This window comes from Cryptomeria japonica, chromosome 4 (assembly GCF_030272615.1).
Source record: "Cryptomeria japonica chromosome 4, Sugi_1.0, whole genome shotgun sequence".
NCBI lineage: Eukaryota > Viridiplantae > Streptophyta > Pinopsida > Cupressales > Cupressaceae > Cryptomeria > Cryptomeria japonica.
In genome coordinates this window covers 366,272,579-366,290,185 of record NC_081408.1, presented here as the reverse complement: position 1 = coordinate 366,290,185, position 17,607 = coordinate 366,272,579, and the positions used below count along the sequence as shown (strand labels likewise).

General features: G+C 36.0%; 1 protein-coding gene across 2 annotated transcripts in view; it reads left to right on the top strand.

Moving 5' to 3' along the window:
* LOC131047047 (homeobox-leucine zipper protein ATHB-15) overlaps window positions 1-17,607 on the top strand; it is a 142,699-nt gene that overhangs the window by 100,207 nt on the left and 24,885 nt on the right. The window lies entirely within an intron of this gene.

Below are 17,607 nucleotides of genomic sequence, written 5' to 3'. Positions count from 1 at the left end.
AATGATCATTGAGTAGAGTTCTCTAGCCTATTTCTCTAAGTTACCGGTACTTCACATTTTCCCCCCAAATTTGGATGCGATACGTACCGGATTTAGATTCGCCCTGGAATCCCTGTGGATTCGGACAGGGTACTGATTTTTTCCTCCTGAAACGTATCCGTTATTTGACTCATGAATCCCGACGCATCTGGTGTAGACGTGGCGATTCCATACCCTTTTTTGACGAATCCGCATCATTCGCAAATTTTGAGGGTTTTTTTCACGGGTCGAATATGTTGTTTAACGTTTTAAACCCTAAAGCAAAGCCAAAAATTAAAAAACGTGAAACCATTCCACGCCACGCACAGTGAAAAAGGAAAACCGAAAAATGGATCGCATTCCACGTGACGACACAGAGGTTTGAGGAGGCGCGACGGCGGGAGGCGCGCGACGGCACAGCGACGGTGGGAGGCGCGACGGTGGGAGGCGCGCGACGACGGGAGGCACAAAGACACAAAGGAAGTGAGACGGGAGGTGCCACAACAGGAGGGCTTCCGCATCCTCCATTTTTTCCCGCTTCCGCTGCAGGTTTGATATTAAATTTTTTATTATAGTTTGTTAAAAAAATTATCATAGTTTGTTAAATTTTATTATAGTTTTTAAAAAAAATTATTAGTTTGTTAAATTTTATTATAGTTTGTTTAATAGTTTGCTAATTAAATTGTTTGTTAAATGAAAACAAACAAACTAATAAAAATATAATTTTTCATTTTTAAATAATAAAACTATTTTCAATTTTGCTAGTTAATAATTATTATTATTATAAATATGAATATTTTCATATTTATAATAATAATAATTATTAACTAGCAAAATTGAAAATAGTTTTATTATTTAAAAATGAAAAATTATATTTTTATTAGTTTGTTTGTTTTCATTTAACAAACAATTTAACAAACTATTAAACAAACTATAATAATTTTTTTTAAAAACTATTCATATTTAAAATAATAATAATTTAATAATAGGTATATTTTTAAAAAACTTAATAACTTTCATAATTATAATAATTTCACTTTCATTTTAAATAAATTATTAAATTAAATTTTATATATTTAACATTTAGAATCTATTGTTTACTATTAAATATTAATAATTATTTTTTAATTTGTTGTAGAAATCATAATGGCTACGACTACTAGCTCTACTCCTCAAAGCTCTACTCCTCAAAGCTCTACTCCTCAACTGACTTTCAAAACTGACCCAAATTCACCTTTATGGAAATATGTCAAAATAATAGACCAAGTAAAAGGTGGTGGAACATTTTTATGGATATGCAACTTCTCTAGTGTGAAAAAAACTAGCTCCTACAGTTATGTCAAAGCCCTTTTTGTGCCATTCCCCAACAAGGAATCAAACCATGTCTAGGAAAGGATGGAAATGGGATGTCACCTCAAGAAATAGCAGGATATATTAGAGAGCAAGAGGAAGCAGATGCAAGAGTTGGTCATGCCTCAAACCATCCTTTGTTGATAGGAAGAGGAAGTAGATCAAAGAGGCCCCCTACTTCTCCATCTTATAGCAATTTTCCTGATATCGTGGTAGAGAGCCACCCATTCCTGGACCCAATTAGTGAAGAACCTGTTATTGTGAAGAGAAGCAGGGGACCATTAGAGGAGCATTTAAGAATGATGCTAGAGAGATTGCAGATCAATCCGTTGGAAGATGTCTATATGCAAACGGTTTGTCATTTAATGTGGTACGATCACCATATTGGCAGGATATGTTGAGAAAGGTAAATGAGGCTCCGCAAGGGTACACAGGGCCAGGTTATGAGAAGGTGCGTAGCACCTTACTAGCAAAGGAGGTAAAAAACATAGACAATGCATTGGCTCCCATTAGAAATTCATGGAAACAAATAGGGGTGTCCATCATTTCAGATGGATGGAAGGATACCAAAAATCGGCCATCAATTAATGTAATTGCAGTGTGTCCTAAAGGGGCAATGTTTTTCAAAGCTGTGGATTGTGAGGGACAAGTGAAGGATGCACAATTTATTGCTAACATCCTTATACAATGCATTCAGGATGTGGGACCTCAAAATGTTGTCCAAGTAATAACGGACAATGCAAAGAATTGTAGAGTTGCGGGTATGTTGATTGAGACACGGTTTGAACACATATTTTGGACACCTTGTGTTGTCCACTCTCTCAACCTCATGCTACAAAAGATAGGCAGGAAAATACATTGGATCAAACAAATTTATGTTGAGGCTGAAGAGATCCAAATGTTCATCACAAACCATAACATGTCACAGGCGTCACAGGCCATTTTCAGATCATTTTCACAGTTGGAGTTGCTAAAGGTAATTGAAACACTTCAATTTTTAAAATCTACATTTCACTTTGATGGTTACTTAATTTTTATTTTTTTTATCATGTCTTCTTTGTATTCTAATTTTTATTTTTAATTTTTGAATAGGTTGCCGAGACTCGATTTGCATCCAACACAATCGTCTTGAGGCGACTTGTGAAGGTGCAACAACCACTTGCTAGCATGGTAATTAGTCAAAGTTGGTCCCTATGGAGGCAATCCAATACTGAAAGGGCAACAAATGTAAAGCACATGATCCTAGATGACACTTGGTGGGATCGAGTGGAATATCTTTTGAGTTTCACTGAGCCCATCATGAGTGTGATCCGTTACACTGACATGGATCACCCATTTTTGGGAGAGGTATATGATGGCATTGACTCGATGATTGAGAAAATGAAAGCCATCATCAATGCAAAAGAGCAAGATCCCGAAGAAACTTTCTTCAAAGAGGTTCAATCAATTTGTGTTGAGCGGTGGAACAAAATGACCACCCCACTACATCTTCTTGCATTTGCATTGACTCCCAAATTTTATAGTGATGAAATTCTTGCTAAGCCATCAAGGGTACCACCATATAGAGATTCAGAAGTCAGTGAAGGGTGTAGGACAGCACTTACTAAACTCTTCCCCGATTCTGAAATGGAGGATTTAATGACAAGTGAGTTTGCTGATTTTGTAGCCTCCAATGGTCAAAGTGTTTCCGCTCTCCGTGACAAGTATAAAAAGGATTCTCATGCTTGGTGGTACCTCAATGGCCATACATCACCAAACCTTCAAACTCTTGCAATCAAAGTTTTATCGCAAGTAAGTTTCTTAATTTTTATTGCTCTCTAAATTTATATTTTTTACTATTTTATAATTGTCACCCTCTCACTTTGTGTCAATTATTCAATAGGTTGCTAGTTCCTCTTCATGTGAGCGAAATTGGAGTACATACTCCTTTATCCACTCAGTGAAACGCAACCGACTGGCAGCAAGTAAGGCAGAAGAGCTCATTTATGTGCATTCAAACTTGCGCCCTCTTACTCATAAACAAAATGAGTATAAGGATGGGAGCACAAAGTTTTGGGATGTAGATCCAGAGCGGACTGATTTGGATTTTTCAGCTGCCACACAATCTTTACTTTCTGGGGAGTTTGATAGCCAATTTGCTGCTAGTGTAAGTGGCAGTGAGGCTGCATGTGGTTCCAGTACTCTACCTACATCATCTAATGTCAATGATGATGTTGATCTTGATCTTCCTAGTGACCCATATGATGCTATTGCTGATTATTAGTTGTGTTATTTTATTGTTGAAAGGTTGAACCAATGAACAATGAATTCGATATCTATCATGATTCATAACATTCAAAGTTTGACAAATGGATATTTCATATTAGATTAGACTTATAGTAAATTTGTAATTTTGTTATAGTTATATCAATATGAATCATATATGATAGTTCCAAGTTTTGTTTAGCATATGGATGATATGTGGGATTCTAAATTTAATTTTTGTTTCTACTTATTAGACTGTATATATGTATATATTTATGATTTTTACATTTTTTTGTACGGACGTACCCATACGTACCCAGCCGCCCTAAAAAAAATTGCCGTACCAGCCTACCGTACCCACGTACCTGTACCCGTACCGGCAACTTAGCTATTTCTTATTCTTGTTGGCTGAAGTGGGAGATTACAAGGGAATAAATTAAATTAAATTAATTAGTTTAAAGTTGTTCTAGTAAATTAAAGGTTAAGGATATCTTTATTTTAATTAATTTAATTAAATGACTTAAGTGGAAAATAAAATAAATATTATAATCACTTATTAAATACTTTGTAAGTGATTCTTCTAGAAGCTTCAAAAGTTGTTAAATCTTAAATCAGATTCTTTTAGAAGATTTTATTGGGGCTTTAAAAGGAGATGAGGGCAATTCATTTCACCATACTTGACTTGTTATGTTCTTGAGGATTTCCTGGAGAGATCGTGTTTGCAGGTTCAACAAGCCCTAGGACGAAAACCCTTTGGTTCGTGGTTCATTCTACAAAATCACAGATTATAATTGTCAATTTGTAAAGAATTATGGTAGCAAAGCATCACTGCTCATAGCTTTGTTGAAGAAAGATTCCTTCTAGTGGGATGACACAGCTACATGGGCATTTGGGCAACTAAAGAAGGCCATGTGCTCATCTCCAGTTCTAGCTACCCCAATTTTTTTTTAATTGATTATATAACTAATAGAAAGCAGGTTACAATATGAGCTCAATGCCTAAACAAGGGCACAAAGAGCAAGCAGGTAAAGCACATAGATATCCAACTCCAAAACAAAGTCAAAGAAGTTTTACATCTGAATTGGAAATCAAAATCCCAAAAAAACTATGCATAGTTACATATTCCAGCTCTCACTGCCTCTGTCCCAATCAAAGAAGCCAATTGGAGGGGAGATCTTATGTCATGTCCCCATCTTTGACCCAAAAAGATAACAAACAAAGAATAATTGTGGGATCAAGACTGGTAGCCTTGATAGCGTTTTCAAGCAGCTAAGGAGTAATAAGTGTACATAGTACCAATATGAGGAGAACATCACCCTATTCCAATATATTAGGATGAAAGACAAATAAAGAAAGGATAGATGAACCGCAGCGGGGCATAAAGACTTGCAAACATCCAAGGTGTTCACAAGCTTGGACCAATCAAGTGATCATGAGAATGGGAATAAGAACAGTATCGATCAACTGTACAAATACCGTAAGGTGGCAAACAAATGAATCATCATTAAGACAGCAATTATTGGTGTGCTGTACTGACTGAAGACACGAGTTGAATGAATAAATAGTAGCGATTACAACATCAAGTGATGAGATTTATACTACCAAGTCACCGTATGAAGATGTGAATAAGAAATGATAATATGAAGGAGGAAGAGACTGTTTTATTGGTCAAACACTCTAAGAGAATTCATGGGAATAGCTTTCTTCTTAGATGCAACTCAAAATGATCATAGGATCCTAGTGGTTGATGAGTATTGCTAAGAAATGTGCTTATCAAACTGATAGAACATACCATCGATTGGCAACAAATAGTGTCATGGACAAATAGTGACGGGATAAGAGAAGGCAGCGATTAGGCAAATAAGATTTGAATAAGACAACAAGCATCAATTATTGAAAGGTGCAATTTGCAAATGAAGCTTGGAAAGATACGATTAGGATAAGAAGACCAACTACTACCGCTTAGTATGAGTAGCCAATATTTTTTAGAATGAGCAGTCAAAGAATATCGACTAAGGTGAAGACAACGTGTGCGATGGGAATAATTAATGACAGCCATTAGTTAAGACTTAATATAAGTCCTTAATCATGAAGAAAACACCATTGGCATATTAAATCAATGAAAACACCATTGGCATATTAAATCAATGTGTTTATGTTATGAGTAAAGAGCAGAGAATTTACTAATAAGGAATCACTAATGAACACCGTTTGGGTCTTTGAACCATAAATGCGATTAACTAATCCTTGTTACAATTTAAAGGGGGGTGCGCTTGCCACGAGACAAAAGATGTGACCCCTCCCAAACAACCGTTCCATCCAATGGCAGGGATATATTAAGATTAGCCCTCAGTCTTCAAGGGAAAAAAGGAGGAGAAAAGGAAGTAAGAAGAGTATATGAAAGGATGGAGTATAAGATAACCCGTGCTGAATCTGCACATAGACATTTTCAGGAATAAAGAGAGTAAAATCGGAAACAGCAATACACTGAGGCTTAGCCTCTTCATTCAACCAACGCATGATTATAAGGCACTCAGATTCAAACTGTGAAGGATGCATATCTAAATAAAAGAGTATGAGCTTGAAACGGATTACCTCCATATATTGAGTGGCATAAGGAAGAATTTATTTTATTATTTTATATTCTCATTGGTGAAGGCTCAATGAGTAGCAAGGAATTATTCTCTTATTTATTTATTTACCCATAGCTGGAATATGCGGTGGAATGAACAAGCTAATATATATAAAATATACATCAGTCCGAAGACTAAACTGTAAAAAGATCATATGCAGATTTGTGATAGAAGTGGTGGTGTGTGCAAAGAGAAGAATGGTGTGTGTAAAAGTCTCTAATTATAATATCATATAAGTAGAATAGAAGCTGTGGAAGACATATATCCTGAAGAGCAATGTTTAAAGAAAATAATTTTCTGATGTAATTAATTAAGAAAGCTCTGTTAGAGTCATGACCTTTCACATGGTTGTATCTTTTGAAAAGGTGCATCCTAACACAAAGGGTGGGAAGTATGGAAATAAAGGATATATCTAGTAGAGTGGGCTATTAGAAGAAGATAGTTGGAATACATACACCCTGAGGATTTGTGTCCAGGTCTATGGCAGTTTCAAAGGCGATTTGAAGAATTTCATTTTGAAGAGAATTGAGTGGCAGACTTATAGTCATTTCATAGCAATGGAAGATCAAGTTGAAAAGGAGAACTATAGCATAAGTTGTGAAGAAACTATTTTATTATTACTCTAATCTTAAGGCTCAGTTGAGCAGCAGCAATTTATAACATTGAGTCATATATCTCAAAGTATACAGATCAGAGAAAGTTATCAAGATAAGTCCTATCCTTGAACTATTCTTAAAATTTTAAGTTAAATATCATAATAAAATGTCTTCAGTTTGGGTAAATTTTGTATTACAGTTCTCACCTTAAGTTGGAATTGTTGTTTCAGGATAAAATTAAGGAAATTCCCAAATGGGGACATTACATCTTAGACAAGTTATCATTTGACCTCACCACCACCACCTCTACATCTGGTCTAAGATCAATAGTTCTTTCTTTCAAGCCCATGTCTTCAAGTAGCATATCATATATTTAATTGTTGTAGTGCCTTTTTTGAAAATCCATGTAGTTTTTGAGAACTTTCATGCAAAAATTTGCAAATTTGATCTTAGACGACTTGATATTGATTTTCTTGTTATCAAGCAACTCTCTGAATTTATTGTTGGATATCTCCAACATAAGATTAACTTCCATAGCAATATTGAAAAAAATGAGTCTCCTGGAGGACTTGGTAATTTTCCTCCTCTTCCCTTGGAAAACATCTTCCTTTCTCATTTTCCACAAGGACGAAAGAACCTCAGTAGTTGAAAAGTTAAAAAAATATTGTAATTAACATTTAAGCCATCCGCACAACGAAAGAGATTTTCATGCCAAGAAAAGTTGCTAGACCTTTCCCAACCACCAATGTTACTAGGAAAAAGCTTCCAAACATCTCAGCAAACACACAGTCAAAGAAAAGATGTTCCATAATTTCAGCACAATTACATGTAGAGCAACAATTATTAACATCATAATTGAAAAGATCATACTCGACAATAACTTGGAAATTTTATTGAACATTTTAAAATACAAATTTTTATAAAAAATATTCTTCAAGACACATATTACTAAATTTGTTGAGCATGTTACTAATTTCCATCATATATAAATAAAATAAGAGAGTTTAATACATATCATAGACCAAAAAACTGTTGAACAAATGTTGTCAATGGTCATTGATGTCAAAGGTATGTCAAAGGAGTTCAGTTGGTGTTAAAGGAGCTCATTGTGGAGTCAAATCAGCATGTAACTATATAGCCACAACTATCACAATTACTGCCATCTCTATGTTTGAGAATTTGAGTTCTAGAAGGAGAGTAATAATTTGGAAGTATAGTGACAAGTTATGTTGGTAAGATCAGTTGCAATATGATTGTAATATCATCATTTATCTATTCTAGTTGTTGAAGGTGATCTGGAAGTATCTACGGTATGTTACCGAGGCCGATTCCTTAGACAATGTGTTTACATTGGTGACTTGTTTGGTTCTGCATTCTACCGCAATTGAGAGTTATGACCCGTGGATTGAAAATAACGCAAAGCTACTTATAAAGTTTCATATTCCAGAGTTTTAGTGGTGGAGGTTCAGTAGGTATAAAGTTTAAAGTGGTAGGGTGCTCAACTATTCTTGTTTGCCGACTGGAGTGATGTTTCGGTTTGATGCACAAGAGGTTTGTTATGTGTGCTCACCGGAGATAGTGCATGGATGACTTTTGGGACCAGACAAGTCTACATTGGGTAATGCATGGTGTGTTCCTTCTTTTGGAGTAATGTGTGGGCTTTTGGACGTGACCTATTACACATTGGATTTGGGTTTATGATGGTGGCTGACTTGGAAAAGCAATAATCTTGTTCTAGGGCAATGTGTGAATGTAATAATCATTGTAACACATATATGTAGTATATATAGGTTCATTCCAAGTGTGTCCAATAATGTAATATCCATAAGGTGTGATTAATGTGTGAGTATGTGGGTGATGGTGTGCAAGTTGCATCCCAATCATTGTGCATTTTTAATTGAAGTTTATATGCTTTGTGTGAGGATATTTTGAAGTTTGTTCAAATCAAAAGTAAGCTATCTATTCAGTCTTGAAGGTCCACAATTCGTATCTATTGTATTTTGGTGGGATTGGTGTCTCACATACTGAGTTGGTGCTCAGAACTTGAAATCAGAGATTACTGTCTCTTGTAGGTTGGTGCTTGCAAATGTAATTTTGGATTGGTGTCTTAGGTAGGTTGGTGCCTACTTCACATTATAAATTCCTTATTATATTCTTGCTTTGTGAGGTTAGATTTGGGTATTAGATCCAAGCAGCTATCCTCACCATGGTTTTTCCCTTATGGGTTTCCACATAAATCTAGTGTCCATATGCGTATGTGTACTTATGTTCTTTATTTGATAAGTTGCTAGTAGATGCTTTTAATAATAAATTCACCCCTCCCCTCTCAGTATATAGTGTGCCCTTCAAAAACAAGTTCAAGCTCTAAATGAGTTACAATGCCACTTCCACTAGCCATGTCATATGTAGGAGTTACTTCATTTAAAGAGATTTTTGGCAAGTTGTATAATAATAATGTTTAAGTTAGCACACTCGAGTTATATCCCAATTCCTTGTCACCCCGTCATCCTAATCAAATTTCTTACTTTACATATCCCAATAACTAATGGGGATTTTGGGAGCGGGGACCCCAATGGGGTTGAGGGGTAGTGCCACTCATGGGGGTTTAGGAGTAGTGCCGCTTGTGGGGGTTTGGGGGAAGCACCTCTAATGGCATCAAGGAGCAATGCCTCTTGTGGGGGTTAGGGGAAGCACCCCCAACGAGGTCGAGGAATAGTGCCCCTCATGGAGTCCAAGGTCTTGCCTATCAGATTGGCTTGCAAGTACTCAGCGAGTTTTGCAACACTAATTAATAGTTATATTTCTAAGAAAATCCAAATCAAGAACAAGCCTCTAAAGTAGTAATAACCACCTAAAGCATGACTTCTTTAACTTAACCACAGAGATTGGCTTAGGGAAAGATTCCAGCAACTATTCAAGTTACAAATGCGGTCCATGGGGGAGTTAAGGGATTTATAAATCGTTTTTGTACTTTCTCAATTGCAGTTGTATTCCATCGTTCTAGGGTCTCTAAGATTTTTGAGTTAAAGATGCGCTAAAGAGGAAATTGAAAAATCTGACAATGTTTTTGCAATATAGAAAAAGTCCTCTAAGATTGGGGAAGATCAAACTCAAAACTAATATTATGCCAACTTTTAAACTGGTTATTAACAAGAATGTGGCTAAAATCACAAATCCATTTATTAAACCAAGCCTTAGCAAAACAACCTTGAAGCAATGCCAAAGGCTTATTTTTCCATTGAAGATTCCTCCAAATAGACTTGAAGCTATAGACTTTGTTACAACCATGTTTAATTTGATTATCACCTTTAATACAACCTCTCACCAACTCCCAAGCCTTCGATGTACTCCTAAAAACCTTAGTACCAAATGGAGTGATAGGGAACTTACCAAGATAAAAGACAATGATACAAACCCCTCCAGTGTTTGGTTTTCCTAAGGATGGCCAACTAAACATTATTCCTAAGAAACACTTTCCATGGTTCATTCCCACAAAAGAACTTAAGAATCCATTTGACAACAAGGGCAATTCCTTGAGTTATTAAGTCTTTTAGCCCCAAACTGCCTCTACTTTTTTCCAAACAGCACCACTTCTAATTGAATGCAACTCTAGTTTTTGTGCCTTTCCCATCTAATGCAGGAGCATCCAAGTGCACGGGTAATCTTGCACATTCAAAAATACTATTTTCCTCTTTATTTAATTTCTTTTGTTGTGCTTTGATTTTTTTTGGTCTTGTATGCAGGATGTTCCTCCAAATATTTGCTCTCCTCTAGCTCTTTCAAACATTATTAAATTTGGAAGTTTGATTTGCTATGTTAAAGCTAGATATTAAAGTTGCATTTTTTTTGTATTTTTCTCCAAATTGTAAGAAGACAAAAATCCCATGCCCAAGCACAGATGGGGCATTTAATGCATATTTTGGATCCTTTGAAACTTTGAATTTCATTACCTATTTTGAGCATGGACAGCCCCAAGCACCTGGTAATGGAGAAGGTGGAGTTAAGAGATTGGGGAATTAGGTGAGTGGTGCTAGGAAGATTGATGGTGGGCTTTGTATGGACTCTGGAGGCTGAATGAGGAAGATTCCTATGCCCAAGAAGGAAAAAATCAGATAGAAACTTGCTGATCTTAGTGGAGAAGGTTGGATGCTCGGATCAGAGAAGGTTTTGATATGCTAGAAGTGGTAATACAGAGAGAAAAGGTAGGATAGAAGGCAAAAGATTGTACCTGGGTGCTAGGAGGAGGATATCTAGAAAGAATGGAATGAAATTTCAGATGCCTGTAGCTAGTTATGGTGTGCTTTAGTCAGATTTGCAAAGTGTATGATGTTAGAGAAGTTGCATAGTTAATGAAGAAGACATTGGCTGGATGATTGCTACTGAAGCTTGTTGAATGTAACAAATATTTGAGTACTTTTTTAATAACAACAAAATCAGCCTATGTGCTATTTAGTTTCAATGCATTTTCATGATTTAATGCTTGTCTTTCAATATTTAAGTACATGCATTTCAAAAGTTGGGATTTTGTGATCTCTGCAACAACAATTGGCAATCCTTTTTGGATTCTCAATTTGAAAGATCCCTGATAGATCTTTGCTGTTAACCTGCTGTAATTTTTTTATTTTTAATTCTGTTTTCCTGTTTATTTAAGTTTTTCTTACAGAACTAGACAGAAGTGCAGAAAGGGTTGTTTACTTTTGTGTTTTTGATTGTTTTATAGCATAGGAAGGAATAGATAACAGCAAATATGAAGCCATACTGAAATAAATGAGTTATACAGCAAAAGTCAGAATTATTGCAAATCGTACCAGGCAGATTTGTCTGAATTACAAAGCCAAACAATGAATCCAATGTATTTCCCAAGCTCTCATACAAATTCGAAGTCAAACTGGAAGATGAAGAATGTTCTCCAAACCCACATACACTGGAAGTGAATACAAGCAATACCCTATACACCACGTGGTGTATTTGCTGCAAATGGCATTCCTCCAGCTGCAATGAACCACGTCTCCACTGGAAAGATGGTAGGCTACGCTGAACCCCTACTGAGAATTGATGCCTCTGTCCTTAATCACCACGCACAATGCCTTATAAGTCCGGTGCCAAAGATTGCTGAGGGCTACGTCCCAGCCAATCCTAATCCTGGGGTTTGCGTCCCAGTCTAGAAATCGCTCTCCAGAGCAAATTCATACAAGTTGTCAAATATGCAAAAGATGATCATAGAATGAAGCTCCTATCCCCTTATAACCCCTCTCAATTGCAAATCGAACCCTAATTATCTCCAAGTGGCATGGTCTAGTGGAAATGTTATAATTTCTTATTTTAAAGTGGTCATGTTACTAGAAAATGACCTTTTTCCTCATAGACAGAAATCCGCTCACTGAATTGCCCTGAGACCAAAGAGAAAGATTTAAAGAATTTCAAGATCTTTCCAACGAGCTATCACACAATAGGGTGCGCATCCAGATGAGGCCAAAAATCCCCTTATTACTCCAAAATGGCTAACAACTTAGCCTTATTTAATTATTAAACGCTAACTTAGGAAATATTAAAAATATAACCCAAATAGCCATAAAATGCCCAACTGACATTACAAACCCTAAAATCATCCTGTCACCTGTCTGTGACTGAAGTCGGAAATCAAGGATTCACTGGTAGTCTCATCCCTAAAATCTAGGGATGCTCCTAAAATTTAGGAAACAAGCCCAATCTCTCTGAAACTGAACCCAAAGAGGCATCTCATGGAGACCCAACCTTGGGCATGATCAAACCTCCTAAAAAGTAGGAACTGCCTCCTAAAAACAAGGAATGTCTCCCAATTGATCAATAACTGCTAGAACACCAAGTCTCCAACACTGAATAACCATACCGGGTCTCTGTCCAACCCTGTCAGCCTACACGACCCCATAATAAGCTGACTCACATGTCTCTGCTAGACAGAGCTAAAGAGGGGACATGACACAATTGTTGAGATGTATCGAATTCCTAATGCTTTTTTGAATATCATTGACTTGTAATTGCTAAATAACCAAATAGAAGCATGGTAGATACTATTTGAGGACAACATCTTTTGGCAAATCTAAACTCTACTTGCCAAAGACAAGTACCGAATATTCCATTTCAAGGTTTTTTCTCAATTTTACTATAAATCCAACCCCACATATCCTTTAATAAGGGGTTAACAGAAAAGCGAATACCCAAATATCTAACTTGCTTGTTAGGCCTCCCCCACTAAAAACCAAATTTACTGAGTCAAGGATGGTTCTCTTTCTAATTGAGATAGACTTATTTTTTGAATTTTTTTCCCTTGGATACATTGCAAAAGATATTCAAGGCTTGAATCAAATTATCAATTTGTTTTACTATTTTAACAAATAAAGCTATATCATCATTGAATTGAATATTCAAGTGATTATCATCATTAGGCAAATAAATGTGTTTTATGGAATCTTTTGTAAGGGAGGACCTCAAGAGATAGTGCAATTCGTCAACAACAATTAGAGATAAAGCAAGGGCTAGAGGGCATTCTTTGCTAATGGATATTTGAAAGCTACCCCAAATATTTCCAAAACATTCATTGTGAAATGTGATGCTTTAGGTCATGGCATTGCAACAGACTTATATAAGGAGGACCCATAGCATTTGAGAGTCGCCAGTTCAAAGGTGAAAATTTGTTTAAATTGATTTATGAGAAGGAAATGTTGGCTATCTTACATGTAGTCAAACAATGGATACATTATCTAATTGGACAACAGGTTTACTGTTTAAGGTAAAGACTTATCGTGATAGTCTCAAATAATTCTTGAAACAAAGGTTGTCATCTGAGGAACAACAAAAATGGGTCACAAAGATGTTGGGATATGATTTTGACATCATATATAAGAATGGCAAGGAGAATGTTGTGGTTAATGCTCTTTCGAGGCGATATGAACCTATAGATTCATTGTTGTATTCTATTTTCAATATACAAGCAAATTGGGTAAATGAGCAAGAGAAGAGTGGGAGAATGATTTTGTTACATAAATTCTCATTGAGAAATTCCAGTGAGATTCTAGTAAAGTAATTTTGTTATGTTTCTATAATGTTCATTTAGTTAGTTAGTTTATGATATTTCCTTTTTGTAGTTAGTCCGTATTTAAAATGTTTCCTTTTGTGTTTCTATTCTTGATCGTTTCCATTATGGAAGATCCTCTCGTAATCTCTATTTAAGAAGCCTTTTTCTCTTTTGTAAAATACCGAATAACGAATTATCATTTCATGGTATTAGAGAACAGGTTCTTTTTTGGCAAATTTTTTGATTAAAAAATTCGTGGTTTTTACCTAGAAATTTCGAGGAAATCTATAATGTCCCCTTCTCAATGATGTGCTTTCAGTGGTCCATTGGCCTATCTCAGGGACCCGTAGGCTATGTGGAATGAAGAATTAGGGTTTCAAACATTGGTGCAACATGGACTTGCTATTTTTAGTAAGTCAAGGATTGACTGTTTAGATGGTGCTATCTTACTGAGTTTTTCATGTTCTGTCACTGGGTGCGAAGATGATGTTTTTTCAGAGCTATATTGCTTGACTTACTATTTTTAGTAAGTATCAGTTTAGGTGATTCTATTTATAGCAGGGCAGTTCAGAGATTCAGTTCTATCCGGTGGATGGTTCAACACTTCAGTCCTCAATTCATTTGGGTTTTGAGTAGTATTTGGCTTGCAGGATGATTTATTAAATATTAACACTGCATTCTAAGGTTAGTATTTAATTATATTATTTTGGACGAGTTTGGGAAATAGAAGTTTATTTTATTCAAGTAATTTTACCAATTTTTCCTAAGTCAATGGCATAAGGGAAATCGAATTATTTCATGAGCATCACTCAATGTCTCGTTTGCAAGTTATTATCCTAGGCAAAAGTTCGAACTTGCCTAAGGGAAGGGGACGCCATCCTTGACGGACATATTTTATATTTTTCAAACGTATTTGGGCGCCTTTGAGGGAAATAATGAAGTGACATGTAATTTGGATGTATTTGAGCGCATTTGCATTTGAATTTAGGGAGCAAAAAAGTTATAAATAAGAGCCTTGGGATCTCGTTTGGATCATTAAAAAGAATTTGCATTGTTATGTTGCCGAAATGGAGAGCAAAACTAAGCTTCAGAGTTGAGGCTTCCTAGCTAGCACAGTTTCGTACTTGCAATATAGTACCTAGCTGGTGGGTGTGATTGAGAGTTGTTTTTGGTGTGAGGATTTTCAGTTTTAGAGTTTTGGTGAGTTTTCTATGTTGCTGGTTTGGAGTGGCTGAAGCGGATTTCTGTTCATAACTCTCTGCCTGAGTGTTCGTTTCTTCTGGGTAGAGGCTCATCGGAAGCGTACTTGAGAGGCGATCATTCCTCTGGAAGGGCGTTAGATTTGGTGTTGAGTGGATTTTTTAAGAGCAAACCGAAATTTGCAGCTAGTCGTACCTTTCCTGGAGTGCCTTGGTTTGCGTGCCACTTGTGTGGTGATTTTGGTGCTGGTTTGAGCTCTTGGTTGGTTCACTCCGGTCATAGCAGTTGTTTGCCCGAGTTCGTGAGCAATTTGTAGCTGATTTAGAAGAGTTATGTGCATTTCTATGTTGTTGGCCCATTTTTGGAGATGCTGGTATTTATATCAGAAATTTTGTTTTTATGTTTTAGCTTGAAATCAGTGTTAGTCTATGATTGAAAGTTGTAGTACTTCATTGTAATCATCTTGTATCATTGGTTAGTAGTACTAACCTCTTATTGAACTTGAAGTGCTTATTGTAATCCCCACTGCATAAGTGGAAGAGGCTGGCTGGGCCGCCTTAGTGTTTGTAATTTCTTTGTGCTTCTGTCCTCCCACTAAATAAGTGGTTGAGTGGTATTGTCCTCCCGCTGAAATATGCGGTTGAGTGTAGTTTTTATGCATAAGTCCTACCGTTGCATAAGCGGTAGAGTGATTTGGTTCTGGTTATGCTTTTGTTCCCTTGGTTGGTTTACCGCCAAGTTCTTGTTTTTCATCTCGCTGAAAAGTGGAAGGGGCTGGCTTGCCGCCAAGCATTGTACTTGCTTTATAATTTCCAGTAGATCAGTGAGCTAATGAACCCCTTATCACCGTATGCTCTCACCTTCCCACATTGGGCACTTGGTGATCAGAAAGTGGAAGGGTTACAATTTCAACACGCATTGAGATTATATTTTCTAACCTTAATGGGTTACGTGTTTGTTTGTAATTCTTATTGTGCTAATAAAACAAAAAAAATTATCCGGGATATTATAAAATCTTTGGAAGTTTTTGATTGGTTTTTAAAAACAAAAATCATTTTTTTTGCAGATTTTTTATAGAAAAAAAATTGTGGTTTTTTCTGTTGGAGATCGAGGGTTTTTACTGGCAAAGTTTTTGATCGATTTTTTGATAAAAATCCTGGCTTTTTTGTTTTTAGTGGCTAGGGTTTCAGTATGTAAAGACTTTATGCTTTTGGAGGGCTTTGCATGATTTTGTCTAGAAAAAAACATGAAGGGTGTTGCTATTCTTTTTTGGGTTTCTTGATTTTTTTCAAAAAAAGAAATCATGGTGGTTTTTCTATTCGTTTTTTGCATGATTTTTTCATACAAAAATTGTGGGTGTTTTGTTGGTGTATTTTTTATGCACACGCAACTTAGAATAAAATACCCAGAGATATCCTATTCTCTCTTGATCAAAATCTTCTATGTGCTAAACAGACTGGTTGTGTGATCACGAAGTCGACTCCAAGGTTCTAGATTCATGCGGATAGTCTCAGTTGGTTTGTTGTGATATGCTAGTAATCTCAAGGGGGACTTACGCAATTATTCGAGGAGTGAATCAATCAAAAGATTCTGCTGATTCCTGACACTTATAACTTTCTTTTTTTGGGAATGATTTTGCACTAAGCTCTTTTCAATCCTACTTCTACTATGACTTGGAAAAAAAAAGGGCAAAAGGATGAGGGTTTAGAAAGATAGTTTTAATCCTAATCTAATCCTATGAACTCTGGAGACGGAAATTGCAAAAGTGGAATAAAAAACCAATCCTTGCTTCGTCAAATTCAACAACTACACAAGAAAGGTGCAATTTTCTAAGGAATTCAAAAGATTTTCACATCACTCATATTCACCAACATCTTGAACAATGAATAAAGTGATAGAAGTAAAGTTTTTGTTTTTGGTTCAAGCTAACTTTGCACGATAATTGAAAATCATCCAATTATCAAAAGTGAACACATTATTCCACATTGAGAAATTATATCGAATCCTTCATTCAATTTAACAACTTGAAATGAAATCTATTCTATGGAGAGCCAAGAAACCATGCTAACTTGCAAAAGTAGACAAGATTCATTAAAAATTGAACAATGAATTATGTCTTAGCACTTAAGTATTATTACAACGATTTCTCAGAAATCTCTCTCTTTACAAATGAGAGGAGGGGGGTTTATATAGGCACTCGATTACAAAGCAACGACTTGGATCGATTTACTATCAATGGTCAAGATTAATAGATAAAACCCTAATTAGAGTTATTTGCAAAAAAACTCTTTTTGGCCAATGAGAAAATAGGAGCCACTTGTTGAGTCTGGTGCATTGCATTTGGACATGTCTGACTTGGAACCCTTGGACTGGTTGATTGATGACTGGGATGCCACCTTAGCTTGCCTTATGGATTCGATTCTTCATCACGAATAAGTGTTTTTGACTTAGGCAATATCTTTTGATCCGAAGGAAATTCAAGATGATTAGAACATCTTCTTCATTCTCATTG